Below are 11,926 nucleotides of genomic sequence, written 5' to 3' on the forward strand. Positions count from 1 at the left end.
CGTGTCATTCGCCTTAGTCATTCGCCTTAGTCATTCGCCTGCCACGCGGCGGAAAGTAGACACGGTAACGTTCCCGCCATCACGGGAAAGTGGAAATAAGAAAACTCGGCTTGGAAGCACTCGAAATGTCCACAAAAAGAACACGGTGCGAGCGTAGACATGTCCCCCGCCGGTCGCCAGACAGCAAATATTTGTGAAGATTTTGAGTTAAAGTTCAGACTCAAGTAAACGGAAGCAAGCATGCGAAAACACGGACACAAACAAACAGCAGGGCAAGTCGAAAGCCTCGCGCTTCAAGGACATGTGGAGTCTGGGGTGTTTAGTTGATGCCCTTCAGAAACCCACAAAACCTCAGCCACAACCAGCCTACCCATAAAACATCTTCTGACCAGAGGAATGGTGTACATCGATGATGGATGCACTGGACACCTTGGTTGCTTTGCAAATTCTCGCCAGACTACGCTTCCACCTCATATGGGCGAATAGGTGCTTACGATTGGACAGAGTGGTCACTACTCCCGTTCTAATGCGACAAAGGCTTAGCGACATGCCACAGCGTGCCGATAGGAATTATCCATGAAACATTGTTGCAGCTTACACTAGTGATGCAAGGCTGGAGGAACAGCAGAGTTGGCCGCCGCTCTCCCTTCGTGGTGATGCTTAATCATCATCAGCAGCAGCCCACTAGTTCCACAGCCGGACGAAGACTTCCCCACCGACCTCCAACCGCTCAAGTACCACATCGCTCGAGTCCATTTTTTAGATGCGACGCATCTCATTCACTCGCCTTGTCCCTGCATCCATCCGGCGTTGTTGTCGGCGTTGTCGGCGTCCACCCCTCCCCCATTCTCCTCGCCGCGCCAGCTGCGCTCTCCGCCGCTCACCCCCTCTCCTCTCCGATAGCGAACACTCTCTTGCGAGGGGAATTGGATCGGATTCGATTGGCTTGGCTTGGCTTGGCTTGGATTGGCTTGGCTTGGCTTGGCTTGAATTGGATTGGATTGGATTGAAACTCTGCGATGCTTCGCATCACCTCAGGGTTGCCCTCGCGAAGATGGTGTAATTTTTACCCACAACTTTCGTTATTTCGTCCCTCCAATCAGAAATTCGCCTTCCTGTTTTTTCTAGACTCGCCACCCACTCTGTCAACCTGGTAGTCCAGCGATTATGATTCGGCCTACTTGCCTGAGCAGCTCAAGTAGATTTCTTTTTTTTTAAATTGAAGTATGATGCCTTCTGCTCTAGTTTACTGTCTCTTGTTTCCTGTTTCTAAGTGTTACCCCGATCATTATTCTCTTCATGGCCCGTTGGACCCACCCAAGTTTGCTTTGAAGTTGTTTTGTAAGGCACCACGCTTTCGCTACATATGTCATCATCTCACACTTGTTCCTGCACCTTCCGCTGAAGGTTTTTCATGACTGGCAGGCCCGGATCATTTCTTCCGCAGGCTTTGACATCTCTCCGAAAGTGGAGAGTCTTAGTACGCGCTAGAACGCGCGGTCAAGTTCCAAGCCAACGCCCGTCTACGAACCCAAAGGAGATTCTGTACGCCAGCAGTTAGCTGATAGCTCAATCGCATTGACGCCGATTTGGTAACGCGAGCCACCTAGTTTTTATTCCGAACACGGGAAGCATTTGGTTTCTTTACAATTGGCTGCGGATGTTAGCGTTCCTCACCGCTGCTAGCCCGTACCCCCTGGGACTTCGGGGTAGCCCAGTGGTTAGGCTGCCGGTTTCACGGCCTAAAGTTATTGGGTTCGTTTCCTGGCAAAATCCTAACCAATTTCTTCTTCTTGAGTGTTCAGGGTCCTCGATCAAAGATGTGCTAATTGTTCTCGGTCTACAGAGCTCTGCTGCTAAAAAAAATTTTTGAAAACGCATGAAGCACATAGTCGAAGTTTCTCCAGAAAATAACTTCAGGTGAGTTTAGAAAAACCGGCGAAGCCTGCTGCAGTGAAAACGGATGTTTTTTTCGACATCGTCAAGCGGAAAGCTTTTGTGAGTTTATGAATGGGATGCATCCTAGGAAGGCGCAAGGAAACGAACTTGCCCTATATATTTTTTTAATGAGGCGAAATGAACACTTCTTTAAGCAAATATTGTTTGCGTATTTTAAGCAAGAGAGGCTTTACCACCCGTAAGCACTGCTAAGACGCATCACCTTATTTTTGATAGGGCAAGTAGTTTCTTGAGTTGCGGAGGTCACTATATGCGGAAACTAGGCATAAACCATATTGTGCTTTAGCAAACGGAAGGGATTTTGTATACAAGCTCCGCGACAATGTTTACTCGGGGCCATATATACAGTTTTCGAGAAGAGGCTGATAAAATACAAAGCAAGAGATGCATTTCACTACAAAGACTAAACTAAATCTCTGGATATTGTATTGTGCAGTGTTTCACCGAAGTTTTATGCTAGGGTTGGAGGTCTGTTTTCCAACAAATTCTCGAATTCTTGTTTAACAGTTCTCGACGGGGTAAACATATTGGTCACTAGACCTGGCTGCTGACTTCAACGTTACTGCTCGAAACGGCAATATACACAAAGCTACAATAATATTAAGTCACCATACGCTCACATAAACCTGACGGCATATTTTATTATTTTGTTTCGCATGGCATGCAGTCTAGCCCGGGTGCGGTCGAGCAAACAGTTTGGAAAATGATACGGCGACACAACAGTGACTCTAGCAGCTGGTTGCGATATTCGCCTGAAATGCTCATGGAGGTCGCCGACGAGAAAGCTGTCATCATTCACGGGATGAAGTTACAATTATTTGAGGTACCGGTCTTACAATTATGTATCAACCAGGTTGTAGTTCAGCGGGTGCGCATTGCTTATGAGATACGACTTTTCAACATATGATTGGGAAACAGTTGGTCTTTTAATTTTTTATGGTTGTCTGTAATCGTGTTTTCAGAGTGCGAATTTTGTTATCTTACCTCGTTTAAGGGGCTGTGTTCTGCTGTGGCGCCGCAGTTCCGAATGCTGCCTTCAAGGTGGCAACTGCACTCGTACAGTAGGAAGTAGATTGTAATCCCAGGGGTAGTGCAGGAGCAACAGCATTCGTTGAAGGAGCAACAGACGCAGAAACTAAATAATGCTGCAAAAATGTGTCTACAGGAAGGGGTTTTTGAAATAAACGAAACAAAACAACAAAACAACAAAACAAGATACCTTACGCAGTTCTAAAACACCTGGTATTTGGATTTTATCGTAAATACATTGGAAGCGGTGTCGGTTTATTGTTAAAAAATTTGCATTGTTTCAAGTGCTTTCGTTAGGACTTAATATATTGTAGTACGTTTAAATTCGCCACTTTGAAAATTTTGTACAAAATTTGTACACTTTGGCCGCACAGTCAAGAAAAGTCATTTATTTGCGTTTCAGTCAGTGTGCATTTTTATCTCAAGGGGTTTTCTGATATGGTAGTTCACCTGTTTTACCTACATTTCGGTACACCAGTGCCCCGTGTTCTAAAATGTACGCGCGTGACCAACGAAGAATGCTTCTTTGTTTTTTTTCTGAACCAGGCTACAGATTTCTGCAAAAAGACACAAGTTGGAGAGATCTACTTTGGAAGTAGAGTGTTCAACACCTATACGTTTGCGTCATACCTAAGCCGCCGGCTTAAAAAACCACTCCGGTGCCACATAAATAAAATGTGAGTGTTTTCTTTGTAGTACGCAGAAAATATGTTGCATTCTGTTCACTTACATTCGACCTAAATATTCCGTTCTATATGCATTTTAGCGGCACAGTACAACTTTCCACACCTGCTAAAAGTGTTCGTAACTTTAATGCCTGTAAAAATAAACAGACGCCCGAAATGCTAGAAACCTCTCAGCGAACGTTTACACTTTATAAGCGGCAAAGGTATCTCGGGGTGGTATATCTTTCCGTTACATTTCTTAAGGTACAAACGTAGACGTTGCGACGCCTATAAAGAAAGTAGTGCCCTTGCATGTGATAGGGTGTCCAAGGAAAAATACATTGCCATATAGCTTTGCCTGAACCAGTTGTGTATGCAATAAGAGCCATTGCAGCGTACGTAGTGTTCGAAACAACAATGCTTTGAATGAAACGAATCTTTTTGCCTGATCGCTAAGAAAACCACAGTGGCGTTTTCACTTCCTATTCGACAAGTTGCTGATGAAGCCATGAGGTGTTTTCAATGGTTTAATTAGAAAAATATTAAGCTTAAAGCAAAATGTGCAAACTATTCAATTATAGTGGAAGTGCAGGCAAGTAAAAGTTGCTGCAGACATATGCCGAAAGCTCTCAAATTTTTTTTTACATTTTTGTAGCCAATGAATTGGTTAGTAAGAAAATTAGCTTGAGGTTGCACTGAAGTGATTGCTGGAAAATAAAAAAACTTGAAACGTTTTAGGGCGGGTTCGCCCTTGGATTTTGGTTCACCAGCCGCGTTGAGAATCTATTGTCTCTGAGTAACGACTGCCGCAATGGCATTGCTCTCAGTATGATACAGACTTACCGGTGTACTGCCGGTCAGTAAGCAAAGATCGCAAAACTCTCGGCTGACACAACGCCGAACACTGGGCCTAAACAGGGGCCTGTCGACAAGGCAGTCACCTACATCATGGCGTACCTGTCGCCCCTGGAATGCAACAACATGCGAGAAGTGAAAATCGCGTAATGTAAAAACGATGCACGTATGTACTACGGTGGGTTGCCAGTGGAACGGCATCGGTGTGGCGTCGCAAGCTTTGGCTGCGACGCCCGACTTGCAATGCCAACTTCCTCAAACACGAAGCGCCCGAACCACTAAATTCGGATCCAGATACATCCCTATAAAAATGACCCACTACGAGTACAGGGGCAGTGCCCTAGCATTTACCCACGGTTAGAGGTCGGTCTGAGGATACCTGACTCTTTGTTAATGCTTTTAAAAGCGAGGACAATATGGTACAGCAGAACGCTGGATACAGATGGCATCCTGCCCTCATTCTCGAGGATCTTCATCTTTTCGCTGTTTTACACGATTCGCTTCGCAGTTGACACCCACTTTATGATTTCAGATGGCGTCGACGCGTTTCCTACACATTGCGTCCCAGCTCATTCTCTTTTGCTGCTTCGCCACTGCCAAACTAAAGCGTGTATTATACAATGTATCGTGGTGTGACGCGCCTTGCGCATCGAAGACACACGGAGACCCGAGAATTTTCATCTGACGATAACAAAAAATATACAGGGTTAAGTATAAAATATATAACAAAAAATATATAAAAAATATATAATAAAAATATATATAAAAAATAAAAATAATAATATATAATAAATAATAATAAATAATAAATAACAATAAATATAAATATAATAAATAAATAATAAATAAAAATAAATATATATTGTAAGCGCTGGTTAGTGCCCCGACACCAGAGGAATGTGCGTCCGGACAATCCCCCGGTAGTTGTACACAAACGGTGTGTGCGAAGTACTAGCAGAAGGGTGTGCGCCAGTGGACTCGTACTCCGGAGGCCTGTCTTCCACATGCAATCATGCTTCATCATCGTCATCAGTTGTCTATCATCATCAACGCCCGTCTTGGTTGTTCTCCGGGGCTCGCTCCCTGTCACGTAGCACAAGGCTCGCCTAATAAAGACGTTCCCCAAGACTACTGGTGCGCGCCTTACAATATATAAAAATATATATAAAAAATATAACAAGTTAAGTCGACAGGTTTTTTTTTAAATAGGCGTTTAGATTTCCGTGAAGAAGGCCTCTACTGTGAGGTTATGCGCCCAGGAGAACATATAAATAGGTTGTAATTATATGTAGGTGACTTCATTATTAAAATTTATTAATTAACTTTTTGTGGCTGCAGTAACCAGGCATGTTTGTATTGGAAAGTTAGACGCAATCATGTTTCTACGCAATTTCCATTGGCAGAATTTTTCTAGCGCATCCGTAGTTCGAGATATCAAACGGCGAAGTTTAATGGCCGGTCGCATGATTACGCATGCAAGACAGTCGGCACTGGCGCAAAGCTCCTCCCTTCTGTGGCGTGCCTGCTGTGTACGGTGTTTAGTTCGACAAAGAAGTGGAGGCACAGGAAAAAGTGATAACTGGCACCCATTAATTTTTGGCTGGCGTTATCGCAATCTGCACTACTCGGAACCGCTATCGAACCACATAACAAAAGGGAGGAGCTGTGCGCTGGTCTTGACTTATAGGATGCGTAATCAAGCGAACGCTAATTAAACTTCGCCATTTGATAACTCGGACTACGGATGCGCTAGAAGAATTCTGTCGATTGAAACGCGTAGAGACACGATTGCGTATAACTTTCCAATACAAACATGCCTGGATACTGCAGCCACTTAATAGTTAATTGTGCAGTTTAAGTTTAATAAGCCACCTACATCCATAATTACCTCCTAATTAGGTGTCCCCCTGCGCGCCAAACCTCACCATAGGGTGGTGTTCGCGTAAATCTAAGCGCCTATTTTTTAAAAAACCTGTCGACTTAACTTTGATCACCCTGTATAAAAACCTTGGCTGATACAGCTGCATTGCGAAAGAATCCCTTGCTCCATATATATCCCTTAATTCTAGCCCCTATTCAGTAATGTGTGCCTAAGTTAGATTCCTGTCCATAACTGTACCTGTAGATGGATTACGCCCAATTTTTAGGGAATCGTAAATTGAACACAGCTTACACAGTTACCGCGTTGAATGAGCCGGTAATCCATTTAACAAAGAACAAACAAATCATAACTGCGGTTGATGCTTTTCTCTTATTGCGGAAACGAACTCGGACGGTAACGCCAAGGCTTTTGAGCAGTGGACTATCGCCAAATCTGCAGGTGAAAGACTGGTGGTGCTACATCTGTCAAATTCTTGCAGTAAGAGTGTGCTTTTCTTCTATAAGACGTATGGCTGTTCCAAAACTTGTTTTTTTTTGCCAGGATGTAATGTTCCTAAAGTGCACGTCCTGAAAAAGAACGCCCAGAACATCCACGGACATTTTCAGGGTTCTGAATGTGAAAGCATTATTGCTATAATTGAACTCCTCAACGCTTCGCGACCGGGGGAGTGCAACAGAAGAGGAAGCAGCTGATATTGTCGGGATAATTGGCAGACAACGTTAATCTTGGCAGCTAGCATTTTGAGCTCATTTCTGTTTTGATTAGTAGCCCACTGGATTTTACTGCTTTCCGATTGGTTAGTTTGGATTAGAGTGCAGGCTGACTCAATCTGATGAAGTGGAAATATACTTTTCTCTATGCTTTTTTTATGAGTAACCGATGTCACCCAATAAATTTCAGCTGCTGTCCGCCCGGATTCTTATTATTGGAGCATGTTCATTACTTTGAGAGACGCTACCGTCGGCACAGCTGTGGAAGGCCGGGATTTTGCCTCGCCAGTTGCCTTGCCACTGGGCGGCAGTGGCGGAGAAACTGACGTGCAGTAAACGAGGACCCGTGAACCGAGGCCCCGAAACCCTGAGAACTGTATAAAAAAGTCGAAATCCTCATTGGCTAGCCAAACGTGGCCGTGTAGCTGGCTCCTGTAGTGTCACCGCAATAAATAGCTATCTTTACGCTGATATCCGGTTATTTGGATACAGGTTAGCCGAACACTTCATTGGGTACTATTTGCCCTTGTAGCACTTGGCCGTTGTAGGAACACAATCGACCAACCCCTTTACGCGGATGCTGGACTTTGGCCCACGCATCTAATCGGTCGCTAACGTCGGAAATGCTGGTTCACCGGCAGCTTTCGCGTCTACCACAATACCCGCCGGCTCACTGGCAAATTTGCTCGCGGGTGCGGGAGACGAAGTTGTGAATTTGAGGGGGCACTTACGCTCCATAGGGCTAGCGCTTGCCTCTTCCAGCTCGACACCTGGTTTCGCCTTGGACTTCTCCGTTTAGGCCACTCCACCTCCTCAACCTTCCACTCTCATAATGGAAACTGAAAGCGCAAAATAGACACGGACAAAGAAAGGGGACAACAGGACGAGCGCTCGTCCTGTTGTCCCCTTTCTTTGTCCGTGTCTATTTTGCGCTTTCAGTTTCCATTATGCATCACCAACAGGCCCAAACCATGACCCTTTTGGACTTCCACTCTCATAATCTTTAAAGGGACACTGAAGTGAATTTGTCAAGCTCCCGTTTTTGCTTGCACTGCGTAGACTGGCTCAACTTAGCACACTTTTCATCGTTTATCCGGTTGACAAATCGGTAATTGTTTTACAAAGCGCGAAAGAAGAAAAACTACCATGCGCGGTTTGCGGCGGCCGCACCAACTAAGGCTGTGACGTTGAGAGGAGGGGCGTCGTGATTGGACGATGCCCAAGGTTAGCAATCACACAAGTTTCGGTTTCGGTTCTGTAAAACATAACCAATGGCTTTGTTGGATGGGCATTCTCAATATCTCAGTAATCATCGTACCGCGCTTCTGCCATGCTGTCGGCTGTAAAATGCACAAGATAAGCCTCCCAGGACGGCTTGTAGTCGTAGCATTCAGTAGCATTCACGCAGTGCATGAACGCCCTCCGCGTACCCGCAGACGCCCAAACGTCATGCGCTTTTCCCCCATATTTGGAGCTTGCCTCCCTCATGCCTGTATCGTAAAAAGCGTGTTCGCACCAGGCCAAGGGTCTGTTCATTCTGGCCTGTGCCCACTGCTTGCAAGCAGTCGGTGCTTATGGCAACAGCACGCCAACGAGAACTCGCTAGCGTGCCAGTGCCAGCCTGCGCGCGTTTTGTGAACTAGTTCGTGTAGCCATGAACGTTGCGGCCCCAAAAAAGGTGAACTCAATATAGAAAACATCGGCGGAAAACAAAAAAGTTAACTTACAAAAAAAAAGTACGTACCCGCGGGGATTCGAACTCGTGACTCGCAAAACATTTGCGGCGAAATCCGAGCGCCCCAGACCGCTAGGCTAGGGAGCGGGACGCGAATGCCTTGCTAATATATGGTATATATTGTACAACCGGTTTACACTTTTATTTAGTTTTCGCATTTCAAGCCGCTTAGGTGACTATTTGTTGTACTGCGATCGTGCAGTAAGCGTCGCCCGAGTTTCCACAGTAGCTCACGTCTAGCAATTGCATTTCGTAGACGGAAAAGCGTTCGCAGATGCGTAGTCGTGCTGCTGACCGCTGTGCTTGTTCGCCCAGCGCAAAAGTGCTTCCCGCGCCCTAGTTTTACGCTGTACGGTAAAAATATCAGCTGATTTTATTTGCTTAGTACCTATATTGACTTCGCTGACTCTTCTCCCGCCTTCAAGAGGCCTTATATTTTCTTACTGGCGTACCAGTCAGCGAAGCGTCGCATGTGCAGCGCTTGTGTGAAGCGACCTTGACTTTGAGCTAGATACAGTGTACAAACAAACCAAGTAAAGAAAGGCACATTCTTCCATTCACAAACGTGTCCTGGCTTCGTTTCAACTAAGCGAACGAAATGCGACCAAGCAATTTTTTTTAACATCCTTGATTGCGACGACCCGCCGGCGGCCGGCGGACGAAACGCTGGGCCGACTGACTCTGTCGGCCAGGGAGCCGTGCAGTAGCGCAGCCGTGGCGCAGCCAATTGCCAGCTCATCCCCTCCTGACGTCACACGAAAACGCCGCAGAAAATGGGCGAGCGTAAAGAGAGGAGGACAGCGTTTTCGAATTAGTTTTTCTACTAAATAAAATCGCGTAAACGCGCCTAGAGTGGTCGAAACATGGCCTGGGGACTCCGGACTACAATTTGGGCTAGTAATCCCGCAATGTTTACATATCACTTCAGTGTCCCTTTAAGAGGGAGTGCGAGTCTCCCATAGGTTTGGTAACATTTTCGTACTGCCGCATGTGCTGTATGGCTTTGTTTGCACAGCGGCGGCAGAGACTGCAGCGTGTTACTTGAAAGTCGTTCCTCATGTTTCCGTCGGAGAAAAGCGTTGCCACTGCGGGGAACTGGCGGGCACAGGCACCAGTGCCTGGCTGCGGGGAGCACGGAACTCGTGCGGCAGGTGGTCGAGCTTCCCGCATGAATTGAGCTTGAGGAACCGCCGGGCGCCAGAACCCGTTGTAGAACCTCAGTACTGCACGCCATTCACCCTCAATGTTTTGTGTCCGAAGTCGACGGCAAGCCCGAGGGCATACCGGGCCGCTCACACCTAATATGAAATTTTGGAATTTTTTATGATCATTTAGAATTGATTCTTCGGAATCGCCACATCAAGACACAGCGATCTTACTAGTGATGATGGCAGTTTCCCTGAAAAGCTGAAGACCAATCCACCAATTCTCAGTTGGCTGTCCCGTCAGCATTCTCACGCCTAATTTGCACATAATCGCACTGAGGGATTGGCGAGTAGAGATGGCAGCAGCATTCAACCCAACGCTCATTTTACATCCCCATTGCATCAATGGTTTGCGTTCGAACAATGTGAACAGGCTAAGTGTCTCCACACATTTTTTCTGCTAACCTCCCAGCAGGAAGAAGAATATTCATTTGCCGCTGTGACACTTATGAGAGAGTGTTCCCAAATGTATATAAAATTCCTTATTTCTTTTCAGCGCTGATGCATTACGCGAGAGCGGTGTCGCAGAGCAAGCACATATGGCGGATGTACCTCCCCTTGAGTTCTGCACATCCGCCGTGGAAGACCAGGACCTCAAGCTTCGGGATATGGTCGCCGTTATGTACATTTATGCCACACTGAGCGGGTTCAGCGTGATGACGTTTTTAGCGGAGCTGGCTGTACATCGTTTTACTGGGACTGTTTCGTGAGGACGCACAGATAGCACGTAGATGGGCGGGGATTGCGTTGTATTCTTTAACGAATTGTCCCAGTTAATAAGCTTTGTCGTGTTTACGTCAAAGATTGTGTTAGGGGTTTTTGCACAAATTTATTGCAGGGGAACAAGAGAGAGCCCAATTCGGATTGCCACGTTTCTCTGGAAGTTTGGAACCAGTACTGCTAGACTGGCGCATCGCTGATCGTCCGGTAATGCAGAGCTGAACCCTCTGAAACAACCCTCCCGAAACACTTATAAGGTGTTTCGGAGGGGTGGGTAATGAAGAAGAAGGTTTCGCATGTACCCGCGACGTTATTTGCTGCAGTAGAGTTTGTTCTGATGACCGTTGGATGTATTAGGCATATTCTTGGACTGAGCGTTTTCTTAGTCAATGTAGATTTCTTTACCTTTTGAAACGAACACACGATTTTCGGTCTGCTTCTTCTCAGCAAATAGCACCATTGCATAGCAGCAAATTGGTCGTAGGTGGGAATTGTTATGTTCTATTCAATTCACTTTTACGCACAGAGAATTCAATCTATAGAACACTTAGTTTGATGCATCTTCGCTAACCTAGAGTTGTCTCGCTTCGTAGTTTTATAGAAGTACCCGCCGCGGTGGATCAGTGGCTAAGGCGTTACGCTGCTGAGCACGAGGTCGCGTGTTCGATTCCCGGCCGCGGCGGCTGCTTTTCTGATGAAGGCGAAAATCGAAAACGCCCGTGTGTTCGAGATTTCGGCGCACGTTAAAGATCCCCCAGTGTTAAAAATTATTCCGTAGCCCTCCACTACGGCGAGCCTCATCGCTGGCGTTGCGTCGGCGTGTTAAACCCTACAATCAATCAATCAATCAATCAATCAATCAATCAATCAATCAATCAATCAATCAATCAATCAATCAATCAATCAATCAATCAATCAATCAATCAGTTTTGTAGAAGTCTAATATCACCTCATTAATAAAGGTACCACGTTCCTCGGATTCCAAAGTGGGGCAAGCAGGGGTGCGGGGGAGGGAGGAATTTTATATAGAAAAACGTGGCACATAGCTTAAATGACAAATTGCACTTTGTTTTTCTACATCTGCATCATGTGGCCTTCCTGGCCCTCCAGGTTTTTTCCTGGTCGGTAACTAATACTTCTTGCTTGAATAAATTGCCCTGAACAGA

General features: G+C 45.9%; 1 long non-coding RNA gene across 1 annotated transcript; it reads left to right on the forward strand.

Moving 5' to 3' along the window:
• Positions 1-2,632: 2,632 nt before the first annotated feature.
• Positions 2,633-11,510, forward strand: LOC144152667 (uncharacterized). The gene is made up of 3 exons (XR_013319206.1): positions 2,633-2,782; positions 3,535-3,665; positions 10,537-11,510. It is a non-coding gene; the product is annotated as an uncharacterized LOC144152667 (long non-coding RNA).
• Positions 11,511-11,926: the final 416 nt, after the last annotated feature.

This window comes from Haemaphysalis longicornis, unplaced genomic scaffold (genome assembly GCF_048455015.1).
Source record: "Haemaphysalis longicornis isolate Haplotype H1 unplaced genomic scaffold, Haemaphysalis longicornis Haplotype H1 scaffold_9, whole genome shotgun sequence".
NCBI lineage: Eukaryota > Metazoa > Arthropoda > Arachnida > Ixodida > Ixodidae > Haemaphysalis > Haemaphysalis longicornis.